Below are 13906 nucleotides of genomic sequence, written 5' to 3' on the forward strand. Positions count from 1 at the left end.
TTTGAAGTAATTGCAGTACCACCTATTTTTCACCCAATGGGCTCTCTGGGCTCTGCTTACCCAGGCAGAAAGCTGTGGGCCTCCTTAGCACATGGAGAGTCCTCGTGTGGACTGAATTCCCTTCTAGACCCTTGCCTGGACTGTCTAGAGTGGTGAGGGGGAGGAGGGGTTCACAGGGATGAGACCAGCTAGAATGTTCCAGAAGAACCGCCTGGCTGGGAGGCCTTCAGGCACATGCAAAGCAGCCAGGTTTGGTTCATAGCTGTGTACAGCTCAGGATATCAGGGAAAAAATGCTGCCAACTTCAAGAATGTTCACAGAAATGGGGCGCAGGAAAGCCCAGCCACTGGCTTCATTGGTAATTTCCCACTTGAAGTGAGGTTTCATCCTGTGACCGAAAGCAAAAATATAACATATGCACCCACTTCCTAAAAGGGAGCCATCACAAATACGGTTTCTATAAATACTCTCAGAAGAACCACCTGGCTGGGAGGCCAGAGAGCAAAATGTCTGATAGATGAAAGACAGCGGCAAGAAAGGACAAGTGGTTTTATTCTAACTCATAAAAGTTACAAAGAAAACATTCTACATTTGCAAAGGAGGGAGCAAACACATAAGGTCAAGGGGATTAGGAAAGTCTATAGGGAACATGGTGTACAAAAGGGGTACACGTTCCTTGGTCACCCCCAACCCACTGCCCTTCCCAGCCCACTACTTCCTACTCCCCTGTGGTGTGAGCCTTTGGATCCAAGGATTTCAAGTTTCTCTAGATCATTATTTGGCCTAATAGGTTCCAGAGATTGGTGGGATTCAATAGAAAGAGAGAAATGAGATCTGGGGTGGGAAGAAGGATTTCTGGGCAGCAGGGGTAGCTTGAGCAAAAGACAGAGTAAGGATTGCCCCGGGCATGTCTGGAGAACAAGAAACAAGCCAGTTTTCCTGGAGTGTGAGGGAAGTGTGCATAGGAAAATAAGACTCGGCCGGGCACGGTGGCTCATGCCTGTAATCCCAACACTTTGGGAGGCCAAGGCAGGGCGATCACCTGAGCCTACAAGTTTGAGACCAGCCTGGGCAACATGATGAAACCCTTTCTTTTTTTTTTTTTTTTGGAGATGGAGTCTTGCTCTGTCTCCCAGGCTGGAGTGCAGTGGCGCAATCTCGGCTCACTGCAAGCTCCGCCTCCCGGGTTCACGCCATTCTCCTGCCTCAGCCTCTCCGAGTAGCTGGGACTACAGGCGCCTGCCACCACGCCTGGCTAATTTTTTGTATTTTTTAGTAGAGACGGGGTTTCACTGTGGTCTCGATCTCCTGACCTCGTGATCCACCCCCCCCCCAAAAAAAATTAGCTGGATGTGGTGGTGCACACCTGTGGCTTCAGCTACTCCAGAGGCTGAGGTGGGAGGATCACTTGAGCCTGGGAGGTTGAGGCTGCAGTGCTGTGATTGTGCCACTGCTCTCCAACCTGGGTGACAGAGAAAGACTCTATCTCAAAAAAAAAAAAAAAAAAAAAAAGAAGGAGGAGGAGGAGAAGTAGCAGTCCTGTCATATGAAGGGCAGAGTAACAGGCTTAATGCTGAAGGGAAAGAGAAAGCAAATTGATTTGGGTTTGGTACTTTAAGTGTGGTCTTGGAGCCTGGGAAGAGCTCAAGGTGCTCCCCTGTTAGCCTGCAGCTCTTTGAGAGCAGTGACCATAAATAGATCTGGGAGTCATGCTCATGGTCAGGGACATGGAAGTCATAGCTTGGGTGAGATCAAGAGAGAAAGTACAAAGAAAGAACAGGGCTAGACCTTGAGGAGGGCTATATTTAGGAGGCAGAATGAAGAAGGGTCAGTGATGAGGCAGACTTGAAAACAGCATTGGAAGGACAGGAGGAAAACTCAGATCACCGAGGAGGCACCCGAGAAGGGGATCAAAGAAGCTCAGAGTCGACCACGTAGTAGCTGTCTGCAAAGGGGCTGGAGCCGCTGAAGGTGCTGTTGAATTTGGGGTTGAGGCATCATTGGGAGCCTTGCAGCAAATAATTCGGTAAAGCGGCAGGTCAGGGGCCAGGGATTGAGGAATGAATTTGTGGACAGGAAAAGAAAACAGCAGCCCTGCTTAGAGACTTCATACTTGAGTAAGCCAGCAATGGAGAGATTGATGGAAATACAGTGGAAACCTGAGGGAATAACAGACTCAAGGAAAGGTGCTTTGACTGTTGTTATCATAGGGCGTGTATTAGGGTAATGCTAGGCTATGCTGCAGTAACAAATTGCCCTCTCGACGTTAGGGGCTTACATGACAAAGTTCTGTTTCTGTTACAAATATTCCTACCACAGTCAGGCTCTTCGGGGTTCCTCTTCTCCACATCGGGACTCAACGATCAAAATTACTCCCGTCTTGGGAAGCCACCACCTTGACCAGTAGCTTCCAGCTCACTGAAGAAGGCAAAAAAGAGCTGGAGGGTCATGCACTGGCTTTTAAATGCTTCCACCCAGAAGGGACGTTATTTATTTCCACTCAAAGCCCATTAGCCAAAGCCAAATAGTCAGACGGCTCCACCTAACTGCAAGGGTGCTGGGAAATTTGGGGGAAGATATGAATATTCACTGAACAATAAATGTCTCTGTTACAGAGTGAGGGTGAGTAATAGAGACCTGAGTGAATTGATAGGTCAGACGGAAGAGATTGAAGATGCAAGGAAAAGAATAACTGCAGAAAAGGTAGCAATGATGAATCAACAAAACATGGGGACATTTTTGCCACACAGCAGGAAAGGTGTAGCTGAAGTCTGGTAGACCTGGGGTGCAAAACTCTCAGGACCCTTGCCCTTGTGATCTGCCCTGGCAGGGCCCCTGAGCACCAGGTCAGAAAGCAAACATGGAAATTACAGGTGACATGTTTCCCAACAATGGGGCTGGCCAAGCAAAGAGGGAAGGAGAAGGCACGAGGGAGGGATTCAAGAATGATGACTGTGAGCTCCCAGTTGGATGGGGAGACCAGAAGTGAGCTGCAAGACTTGACAAGACTTGAAATGCTAGTAACATGAAGACAAAAAGAACATGCAGGCTGGGCGTGGTGCCTCATGCTTGTAATCCCAGCACTTCTCGAGGCCAAGGCAGGCAGATCACTTAAGGCCAGGAGTTTGAGACCAACCTGGCCAACATGGTGAAACCCTGTCTCTATGGAAAAAAAAAAAAAATTAGCCAGGCATAGTGGTGGCCACCTGTAGTCCCAGCTACTCAGGAGGCTGAGGCAGGAGAATCACTTGAATCTGGGAGGCAGAGGTTGCAGTCAGCCAAGATCATGCCACTGCACTCTAGCCTGGGCAATAGAGTGAGACTCTGTCTCAAAAAAACGCAAAACAACAACAAAAACATGCAGTGGGCCGGGTACGGTAGCTCACACCTATAATCTCTGCCCTTTGGGAGGCGAAGATAGGTGGATCACTTGAGGTCAGGAGTTCTAGACCAGCCTAGGCAACATGGTAAAACCCCATCTCTACTAAAAATGCAAAAATTAGCCAGGCATGATGGCATGCACCTGTGGTCCCAGCTACTTGGGGGCTGAGGCAGGAAGATGGCTTGAACCCAGGAGGTTAAGGCTGCAGTGAGCTGAGATGGTACCACTGAACTCCAGCCTGGGCAACAGAGTGAGATCCTGTCTCTAAAACAAACAAACAACAACAACAACAGAGAAGAATATGCAGTCGATGTGGGAGATGGGGAGATGGAGAAGAGCAAAGTTTGTGATCAGTACGTGTGCACTTCACAGCTTGACATTCTGGAGGAAGACCAGACTCTAAGGTGTCCACCATTTGCCTATGAGGTCTACAAAGGTGGGATTTGAGATGTACCTTTTAGTTGCTGGATGGGAGGGAGACCAGAGGAGGGCCCAGGGCAGCTGAAGGGCACTCGGGGCAGGGGCTATGGACCCAACAGGCACAGGGGTATTTCAGTATCTTAACTGCTGAAGCAGCTGAATGACTGCATGTCAGCTTTGAGGGTGAACATATCTGATTCATCTCTTACCCTAGGGTGCAGCACAGGGCTTAGCAGAGTAGACACTCAATAAATGTTTGCAGAATGAATGAGTGAACGACGAATGAATGGATCATACCAATGGGTGGTAGAGCAAAGTGGAGACAAGATAAAGGGAAGTGAGCTAAATATCCTGAGAGTGTGAGCTGGACACTGGAGTTGTTAAAATGGGCAAGGCGTGGAGGGGAAGTTTGTGAGCCAGTTGTCAAAGGTGCTGAGTGAGAGCTTGAGAGAAATCCCTGGAGGTCACTACCTGTACCTGCAGACAGGTAAACCTTCAGATCAGAAAAGGGAGCTGAATGATGAGAGCACATGGACACGTGGGAGGGAACAACACGCACTGGGGCCTGTCAGTGTGGGAGGGGGGTGAGGGGAGGGAGAGCATTGGGAAGAATAGCTAATGGATGCTGGACTTAATACCCAGGTGGCCGGGTGCGGTGGCTCATGCCTGTAATCCCAGTACTTTGGGAGGCCGAGGCAGGCAGATTGCTTGAGGTCAGGAGTTTGAGACCAGCCTGGCCAACATGGTGAAACCCCATCTCTACCAAAAATACAAAAATTAGCCAGGCGTGGTGGTGGGCGCCTGTAATCCCAGCTACTCGGGAGGCTGGGGGAGGTGAATCTCTTGAATCCAGAAGGCAGAGGCTGCAGTGAACCGAGATTGCACCACTGCAGTCCAGCCTTGGTGACAGAGTGAGACCCTCTCTCAAACAAACAAACAAACAAAAACAACAGAAAAAAAAAAGAAAAAAGAAAAAGAAATACCCAGGTGATGGGATAATCTCTGCAGCAAACGACCATGGCACCTATGTAACAAACCTGCATAACCTGTTCGTGTACCCCAGAACTTAAAAGTTGAAATAAAAAAAAAGAAAAGGCTGCTAAGATATGCACCAAATTAGATGCAGGTATGCTCTTATAAGCACACATAGGACGTGGGCTGGGAGGGAAGAACCTCCTTCAGTGGTGTGATATTCAGGGTCCTTTCCTGGAAAAAGACAGGGTTGGTTAATGTCAGGGGTACTAGGGCAAGGCACGTATCGGGGAGGGGACTGGAGCCTGTACACAAAGAACTACACCCAGGGGTTAATTCCTGAGATCTCAGTGATGGATATGGGCCTAGGGCAGGAAAGGCCAACTGGGCCACGTCAGAGATAAGAGTTGGCAGAATACGTGCAGGTGTTTGCAATGGGCTAATAAAGACAGGAGGATAAGTCCAGGACTTAATGTAACGGCTAAGCAAGCAGAAATAAATTCATGGAGGAGATCAAAAAGTCCCACCATTTGAACAAAAATGTTGCCTAGGCTATTTCTGGTGTCTTACGCATCTTTGCTGAAGTGCTGGGTCTAGTCTGAAGTCAGCTTGGGGAAGGTGGGAGTTTTGCTGGGTGAAGAAAGAAAGAAACTAACACAGGATCAAAATCCTACTTAGGGTACAGAATATTCTGTGTACAAGAAAAGGTACATGAGGCTGGGCACAGTGGCTGATGCCTGTAATCCCAGCACTTTGGGAGGCCAAGGCTGGTGGATCACCCGAGGTCAGGAGTTCAAGACTAGCCTGGCCAACATGGTGCAACCCCGTCTCTACCAAAAATACAAAAATTAGCCGGACATGATGGCAGGTGCCTGTAATCCCATCTACTCGGGAGGCTGAGGCAGGAGAATCACCTGAACCTGGGAGACGGAGATTGCAGTGAGCCAAGATTGTGCCATTGCATTCCAGCCTGGGCAGCAAGAGTGAAGCTCCATCTCAAAAAAAGAAAAGAAAAGAAAAAAAAAATGAAAAGGTACATGACATTTAAGATACATTTTTTTTTCTTTTCTGTTTAAAGTAAAATGCTGGACAGCAATCAGAATATTTAGAAGGAAGCTGTGATGGGGGAAAAAGAATGTGGGCTTTAGAGGTTACCTGGGGCCTCCAAGTTCAGCCATGACCCTTGCCCTAGATGCTAGCCTGGAGGGCGGGCTCCACCTGACTCTTGTTTGTCCTGGGTCCAAACCTGGTCAGCCAGGGAGAGCCATAAACCTGGCATGCTCTAGGGCAAAGGCAAGTATTTACTGTTGGAGAGACAACCAAATCAGGTAGATGCCTCCCATCTACCCGTCCTCTCCAGGATCTAAGTCCTTTGTTAGAGTAATCAGTGAAAGTTTCCTATGTGTGGTGGAGGTGATTTTATTTGCCTTCCTCCCACTCTTGGAAGAAAGGCTGGGGAGTAGCACTCAGAACAGGGAAGCCCAAGCAGGGTTGGTCTTTCTTTCTTTCTCTTTCTTTTTTTCTTTCTTTCCTTTCTTTCTTTCCTTCCGTCTTTCTTTCTTTCCTTCTTTCTTTCTTTCTTTCCTTTCTTTCTCTTTCTTTCCTTCCTTCTTTCTTTCCTTCTTTCTTTCTTTCCTTTCTTTCTCTTTCTTTCTTTTCCTTTCTTTCTTTCCCTTTCTTTTTCTTTCTTTCCTTTCTTTCCTTCTTTCTTTCTTTCCTTCTTTCTTTCTTTCCTTCTTTCTTTCTTTTTCTTTCTTTCTCGTTCTTTCCTTCTTTCTTTCTTTTTCTTTCTTTCTTTCTCTTTCTTTCTTTCTTTCTTTCTCTTTCTCTTTCTTTCCTTCTTTCCTTCCTTCCTTCCTTCCTTCCCTCCCTCCTTTCTTTCCTTCTCTTTCTTTCTTTCTTCTTTTCTTATTTTATTAAAAAAAGACAGAGAGAGAGGCGGGGTCTCACACCCTGGTCTTGAACTCCTGGCCTCGAGCGATCCTCCAGCTTCAGCCTCCCAAAGTGCTGGGATTATAGATAGGCATGAGCCACTGTGCCAGGCCAAGGTCTTTAAAAAATTGTGGTAAAAGACATAATGCAAAATTCACCATTTTAACTATTTTATTTTTTTTGAGACAAAGTCTCACTCTGTCACCCAGGCTGGAGTGCAGTGGTGAGATCTCAGCTCACTGCAACCTCCACTTCCCAGGTTCAAGCGATTCTTGTGCCTCAGCCTCCCAAGTAGATGGGATTACAGGCACACGCCACCAGGCCCAGCTAATTTTTGTATTTTTTTTTTTTTTTCTGTAGAGACGGGGTTTCGCCATGTTGGCCAAGCTGGTCTCCAACTCCTGACCTCAGGTGATCCGCCCACCTCGGCCTCCCAAAGTGCCGAGATTACAGGTGTGAGCCACTGTGCCCGGCCTTAACTATCTTAAAGTGTAATTCAGTGGTATTTAGTACATTTACAGTGTTGTGCAACCATCACCATCTCATTCCAAAACATTCTCATTGCCCCAAAAGGAAATTCTGGACCCATTAAGCAGTAAATCCCCACTAACCCCTGGCAAGCATTCATCTGCTTTCTGTCTCTATGGATTTGCCTGTTCCAGATATTTCATATAAGTAGATACAATATGTGGCCTTATGTGGCCTTTGGTGTCTGGCTTTTTCACTTAGCATCGTGTTTTCAAGGCTCATCCATGTTGTAGCATGCATCAGCACTTCATTCCTGTTTAAAGCTGAATAATATTGCATTGCGTGGATATACCGTATTTTGCTTATTCACTCAGTTGGTGGACCTTCGGGTGGTTTCCACCTTTTGTGCTATTAAAAATAATGCTGCTATGAATATTCATGGACAAATTTTTGTGAAAAGTGCTTTCAATTCTTTTGGGTAGATAGATATCTAGGAGAGGAATTGTTGGGTCATCTGGTAATTCTATATTGACTTATCTAGCAACTCTGGGTACACTGTAAAACTTTCTAAGGGCTGAGTTTAAGTATCAGACACATTGTTCTGCTGCCATAGCTTGGCCCCCGTTGTCAGTCTCGAATGATCTTACCCTCTGGTGTCTCCTATTCAAGAGACACTTTGAGGTTCTCAAAAACTAGCTCAGTTTTCATTTTCTTCCATTTAAAAACTGTGTATAACAAACTCCTTTAAGAATCAGGTAGCGGCCGGGTGCAGTGGCTCACGCCTGTAATCCCAGCACTTTGGGAGGCTGAGGCGGGTGGATCACAAGGTCAAGAGATTGAGACCATCCTGGCCAACGTGGTGAAACCCTGTCTTTACTAAAAATACAAAAATTAGCTGGGCGTGGTGGCACACGCCTGTAGTCCCAGCTACTCAGGAGGCTGAGGCAGGAGAATTGCTTGAACCCAGGTGGCAGAGGTTGCAGTGAGCCGAGATCATGCCATTGCACTCCAGCCTGGTGACAGAGTGAGACTCCATCTCAAAAAAAAAAAAAAAAAAAAAAAAAAAATCAGGTCGCACAGTGGAATAATGGAAGTGGGTGCCCCAAGTCCTGAAAAGTTGATAACCACAGTCTGAGATTCCTCCTTCCTTCAAACAAAAACACTTCCCCATCATGGGCCACAATGTTAAGTGAGGATTTGCCTTGGGGGGCTACTTCTTGTACAGAAGGAAAGCTGCTTCTGGCTTAGCAAGGGCAGGAGAGTTGCTGTGGGAAGGGTTTCATGAGTACGGAATAGGACATCCATTTCTTGGGCTAAAGAAGGTGGCTCATGTGGGTGGTCAAATTAGGACTTCAGAATGACCATAAAAAGCACAGATTCTGGTTAGAGTTTAAATTACTTCAAAAACAACAACAACAAGAACAACAAAACAACCAAGAGTTCAAAAAACAAAGTATAGAAGTTCAGCAGGGCCTAAGACGCCAGACTACTTCAAATAAAACATGAGTACTGGCAATGATCTCTTGCTGACTCGGGTTTTGCAAAGGCCCCTTCTCTACCTTCACAGCCTGATTGTAAAATAAGATAGGCCTTGATTCTTCCATTCCTGTCCCCATCTCAGAATGCAAACGGGAATTAGATCACGGCAGAGAGACCGCAACACTGCAGCACTACCACAGTCAAGCTAAAGAGTTTCCATGTTCCTTTCATTTCCACGTTTTCAGAAATCCCACTGAACACTGTGGATTTCCCTTCAGCTTACTAACTTGCATTCCCTTACATGCTTTCTCTCCCACTTTATTTCTTTTTTCTATTTTTTTTTTTTTTTTTTTGAGACGGAGTCTTGCTCCGTCACCAGGCTGGAGTTCAGTGGCGCAATCTTAGCTCACTGCAACCTCCGCTTCTGGGGTTCAAGCAATTCTCCTGCCTCAGCCTCCTGAGTAGCTAGGATTACAGGCGCATGCCACCATGCCCAGCTAATTTTTGTATTTTTAGTAGAGACGGAATTTCACCATGTTGGTCAGGCTGGTCTCGATCTCATGACCTCATGATCCACCCGCCTTGGCCTCCCAAAGTGTTGGGATTACAAGCATGAGTCACCAGGCCCAGCCTATATATATATATTTTTTGAGATGGAGTCTTGCTCTGTTGCCCAGTCTAGAGTGCAGTGGTGTGATCTTGGCTCACTGCAACCTCCGCCTCCTGGGGTTCAAGCAATTCTCCTGTCTCAGCCTCCCAAGTAGCTGGGATTACAGGCGCCCACCACCACGCCCGGCTAATTTTCGTATTTTTAGTAGAGACAGAGTTTCGACATGTTGGCCAGGCTGGTCTCAAACTCCTGACCTCAGGTGATCTGCCTGCCTTGGCCTCCCAAAGTGCTGGGATTACAGGTGTGAGCCACTAATCCTGGCCCACATTTCCTCTTGAATGAACTGATCAGTCTCCTGGCCTTGAGTCTCTCCCCCTCCATAATGACGTGGATCCATACTGATTCTGATCTGTCCCTTCTACTGCTCAAAAACCTCCCATTGTCCACAAAATAAGGCCCAAACTCCCAAGGGTGACCACTCAAAGTCTTTTCTGAGCTGGCCCCAAGACTTTTTTCCAGTCTTACCCATCACTATTATCTGATATTATCATTATCTTAATGATAATGATGTGGTCATTATTCTTATTTAAAAGTATACCCTGGCCAGGCATGGTGGCTCATGCCTGTAATCCCAGCAGTTTGGGAGGCCGAGGCAAGCAGATCACCTGATGTCAGGAGTTCGAGACCAGCCTGACCAACATGGAGAAACCCCCGTCTCTATTAAAAATACAAAAAAAATTAGCTGGGCATGGTGGCAGGCGTAATCCCAGCTACTTGGGAGGCCGAGGCAGGAGAATCGCTGGAACCCAGGAGGCGGAGGTTGCAGTGAGCCAAGATCACGCCACTGCACTCCAGCCTGGGTGACAAGAGCAAAACTCCATCTCAAAAAAAAAATGTTCCTGGAGTGATTTTGTTGCAGTCAGATTTGGGATCCACTGTACTGGACTCGGTCCAGTCCTCTAAATATTAATGGCTAACATTTATTGAGCACATGGTAAATGTCTGGGTTTGTCCCAAGAACTTTAACAACTTTGTACTATTTAAGCCTCACAAAAACCCTATGAAACAGAAGATACTGTTATTATTATTCCTAATTTTCCTATTTTACAGATGAGGAAAATTAGGTAGAGAGGTTAAGTAACTTGCCTAAGGTCACATAGTAGTGGCAAAAGCTGGGTTTGAAAACAAGCAGTTGGGCTCTGGCCCCATGAGTTTAACCACTGAGCTGTACCTGCCCATACAAATTCTGCGTATAAAGTCATTGGCACTCCATGGTGTTCAGTCAATAATTGCTGCCATTATTACTTTTATTCAAATCTCACCCATCCTTCAGAATTCAGCTCAAATTCTACCTCTTCCATCAAGTTTTCTCTGACTCCCTCTCTTCTTTTCTCAATGTAATCTAAGTCCTTCAGAAATGTACTCGACTTTGGGATAGACTTTTATTTCTGTGTTTTTGTTAGCATCCTCATTATACTTGTAAAGTCATTGAGAATAGGGTCATGCTGTGTTTATCTTTCTATTCCTGGCACATTTGTTGACCTGAATTTAACATTTTCCTAAATGTGCTATAAGCAGAATCACCGAATTTCTCTTTTCTTTTTTTTTTTTTTAATTTGAGACTCAGTCTCGCTCTGTCTCCTAGACTAGAGTTCAGTGGCACGATCTCAGCTCACTGCAACCACCGCCTCCCAGGTTCAAGCGATTCTCCTGCCTCAACCACCCGAGTAGCTGGGATTACAGGTGCCCGCCACCATGCCTGACTATTTTTTTTCTATTTTTAGTAGAGATGATGTTTCACTATGTTGGCCAGGCTGGTCTCGAACTCCTGGACTGAAGTTATCTGCTTGCCTTGGTCTCCCAAAGTGCTGGGATTATAGGCATGAGCCACCACTCCTGTCCCCAAATTTCTTTAAAAGGAGCTATCTCACTGGGAGATAACTCAAGAGAGAATCACAGAAATTGGATTGCCTTTTCCCTAGGGGAAGAAAATGCAAAATCGCACTCCTAAACTTTCTTTCTTCTGAGTGGAAAGGGATATCTTAACGTCTTAAGGGGCCCTGAGGCTTGTCACTGCAGGTGAGGGGAAACCACACTACTGGCATATTTGATTTCTCAATGCAGCTGTCACCTCCTGCCTCACTGCCTCCTTTAAGGCCTATGTTGGTTTTCCCTGGGCTTGCTCCACTGGTTAGCTTCTCCCTAGTTGCAAGACTACCAGATCATAATCAGTTATTATCTCCCATCCTGATGTGTGAAAAGCTACAGAATTTGTGGGGCCCAGTGCAAAACGAAAATGCAGGGCTTCTGTTTAAAATTTATTAAGAATTTAAAGATAATAGCAGAGCATTAAACCAAGCATGAGGCCCCATCCACTACATGGGTCCCATACCCATGAAGCCAGCTTTGATGAAAAAAGGGTTAGGCCAGGTGGTGGCTCGCACCTGTAATCCCAGCACTTTGGGAGGCCAAGGCAGGTGGATCATTTGAAGCCAGGAGTTCGAGACCAGCCTGGCCAACATGGTGAAACCCTGTCTCTACTAAAAATACAAAAACTAGCCTGGTGTGGTGGCAGGCACCTGTAATCCCAGCTACTTGGGAGGCTGAGGCAGGAGAACTGCTTGAACCTGGGAGGTGGAGTTTGCAGTGAGCCGAGATCATGCCACTGCACTCCAGCCTGGGCAACAGAGCAAGACTCCGTCTCAAAAAACAAAAAAAGGTCAGAGCCTTCTCAGGCAACCAAAACCACTTGCAGAAAGCTGAGTGTGGGGACAATTTATTTCCAAAGCCCTCAACCTCTCATCTTCATATAAAGACAGCTGAGAAAGAAATCACCCTGTATTGTGTGTTATATTAAGATTGACTATTGTGGGCTGAATCGAGTCCTCCAAAGAGATGCTGAAGCCCTAACCACCAGTACCTGTGAATGTGGCAGCATTGGGAAATAGGGCCTTCACAGATGATGGAGTTAAGATGAGGTTATTAGTGTGGATCCCAATCCACGATGACTGGTACTCTTATGGAAAAAAGAAATGTGGACACAGAACCAGACATGCACACAGGGAAGATGATGTGAAGAGACCTACAAAAGGAGAACCCATGAGAAGATGAAGACAGGTTGGGGTGATGCTTCTATATGCCAAGGAGCGTCAAAGAGTGCCAGCAGGCTGGGGGCGGTGGCTCACGCCTGTAATCCCAGCACTTTGGGAGGCCGAGGTGGGCGGATCATGAAGTCAGGAGTTTGAGACCAGCCTGGTCAATGTGGTGAAACCCCATCTCTACTAAAAATACAAAAATTAGCCAAGCATGGTGGTGGGCGCTGGTAGTCCCAGCTACTCGGGAGGCTGAGGCAGGAGAATTGCTTGAACCTGGGAGGTGGAGGTTGCAGTGAGCCAGGATTGTGCCACTGCACTCCAGCCTGTGCAACAGAGCGAGACTCTGTCTCAAAAAAAAAAAAAAAAAAAAAAAAAAAATCGGTCAGGTGCGGTGGCTCACACCTGTAATCCCAGCATGCTGGGAGGCCGAGGCGGGCGGATCACAAGGTCAGGAGATTGAGACCATTCTGGCAAACGGTGAAACCCCGTCCCTACTAAAAAAATACAAAAAAATTAGCCAGGTGTGGTGGCGGGCGCCTGTAGTCCCAGCTACTTGGGAGGCTGAGGCAGGAGAATGGTGTGAACCCGGGAGGCAGAGCTTGCAGTGAGCCAAGATCATGCCACTGCACTCCAGCCTGGGCGACAGAGCGAGACTCCATCTCAAAAAAAAAAAAAAGTGCCAGCAAACCACCAGGATAGGAGAGGGGCCTGGAAGATTCTCCCCAGAGGCCTCAGAAGGAACCAACCCTGCCGACACCTTGATCTCAGACATCCAGTTTCCAGAACCAAGACAATACATTTCTGTTTCTTAAGCCAGGAGTTCCCAACATTTTTGACACTAGGGACCAGTTTTGTGGAAAACAGTTTTTCCACAGGCCAGAGGTGAGGTGGGGGGGGAGGGGGGCATTGTTTCAGGATGATTCGAGCACATTACATTTATTGTGCACTTTATTTTTATTGTTATTACATTGTAATATATAATGAAATAATTATACTACTCACCATGGTGTAGAATCAGTGGGAGCTCTGAGCTTGTTTTCCTACAACTAGACGGTCTCATCTGTGGGTGATAGGAGACAGTGACACCCGAAGTATGTTGCTTAGGTCAAGTCTACCCACTTTGGTTGCTGTCACTGCAGAAAACCCTGCTTCACAGAGATAGGATGTTGCTATAGGCCAGGCATGGAGGCTCACGTCTGTACTCCCAGCACTTTTGGAGGCCAAGGCAGGTGGATCACTTGAGGCAAGGAGTTCAAGACCAGCCTGGCCAATATAGCAAAACCCCATCTGTCTCTACTAAAAATAATAAAAAATATATATATAGCCAAGTGTGGTGGTGCACTCTTGTAATCGTAGCTACTCGGGAGGCAGAGGCACGAGGCACGAGAATGGCTTAAGCCAGAGAGGCGGAGGTTGCAGTGAGCCGAGATTGTGCCATTGCACTTGAGCCTGGGCGACAGAGTGAGACCCTGTCTAAAAAAAAAAAAAAAAAAAAAAAGATGTTGGAAATGAAAGCAGGGTTTTCAGTGCTTTTGTGGCCATCTCAGG

Source organism: Hylobates moloch, unplaced genomic scaffold, assembly GCF_009828535.3.
Source record: "Hylobates moloch isolate HMO894 unplaced genomic scaffold, HMol_V3 SCAFFOLD_6, whole genome shotgun sequence".
In the NCBI taxonomy this organism is placed as follows: Eukaryota; Metazoa; Chordata; class Mammalia; order Primates; family Hylobatidae; genus Hylobates; species Hylobates moloch.